The sequence below is a fragment of the Glycine max genome, chromosome 10, assembly GCF_000004515.6.
Source record: "Glycine max cultivar Williams 82 chromosome 10, Glycine_max_v4.0, whole genome shotgun sequence".
NCBI lineage: Eukaryota > Viridiplantae > Streptophyta > Magnoliopsida > Fabales > Fabaceae > Glycine > Glycine max.
In genome coordinates this window covers 16747309-16748643 of record NC_038246.2, presented here as the reverse complement: position 1 = coordinate 16748643, position 1335 = coordinate 16747309, and positions in this window count along the sequence as shown.

Genomic DNA, 1335 nt, shown 5'->3' with positions numbered 1-1335 from the left:
AACACACGAATGGAAGTTCTAACACTTTGTTGTGTGTACCTTTCAACGTCAATTGCGTCCGTTAGCATTCCTTTTGCATGGGCGAGCCATCCCTTTTTGTATTCCCTTTTTTTGTCATTGAAAGTCTTAGTTTGAGAAATTGGAACCATGGTGGACCCTGTGTTGTCTGATGGCGTTTTTATAATTAGTTAACATTTGGTGTTTGGGCCCTTGTAGATAGTTTAAGATATGGGCCCAATCGATTGTTTATGTGAACCATCTGCTATTGCTTTTTCTATCACATTTGTATTATTGTCATTCAAAAATATGTATATTTAAGTTAATAAAGAAATATTATTTTTTTAACAATAGGTATTGTAAGAAAATGCATAATGAATAAATAATAAATAATAACAATAGGTGTATATATATATGTGTGTGTGTGTGTGTGTGTGTGGTCTAATATAATTGTAGGCACTTGACGATCAATTTGTAATGTAGTACTCCTTAACACTTTTGTCAATATCTTACGAAAATTCCAGCTTGGAAATAGAATATTGTTTTTCTAGTAACAATCATGAGTCAAGAGTCTTGTAAATAATTTTCCTTGTTTGCCTTCACACGTGCATTAAAGAGTTTAAATGTATTAAATTAATGCTTTAATGGTGTAAAATATATGATTCTATAAGCATAAACTGCATCTTTCCATGAGTAGAATAGATTTATTTGTGTTAAATCTAATATGTACCTTTCGGATAATTCAAAAAATAGACATAGAATGGTTCAAGCAAGCATTGCTTACTTCATAGTTTTACTAATCACCTAAATAAAAGACAATTAAATAAATTATTTAGATAGATAATCAATGTAGCAAACAGTTCTATTATTGAACAACACTATGGTTATTTATATTCTTATACCTTAGTGATAGTAGAAGATCACTATTGAAGTATGCAATGGTTGCTTCCATTGTGCAGTAACAATTTGCAATTTATAGTTTGGATTAAGCTCGACAGAGTAGTAATTTTTTTATTTGATTGTCAAGTAGAATGCAAAATTCGATACCTTCAATAGCTTTCATATGAAAACAATAACTTTCTAAGAAGTTCATTGAATAGTTGATTCAGTGTCAACAATTCTTCCAAACTGCACTTTATATATAAAGTAGGAAGAAATGAAGCGTATAAAATATTAAATGTATAGAAAATAAAATAGTGTAATGAATAATTAATGAGTCACATACCATTGTTTAAATCATTCATTGGTCATGTATATACACATACTAATTTGGTGACAGCAAAAGGTTCCACTTCTAGTTTTTAATTCTTCCAAACTGCACTTTATATATAAAGTAGG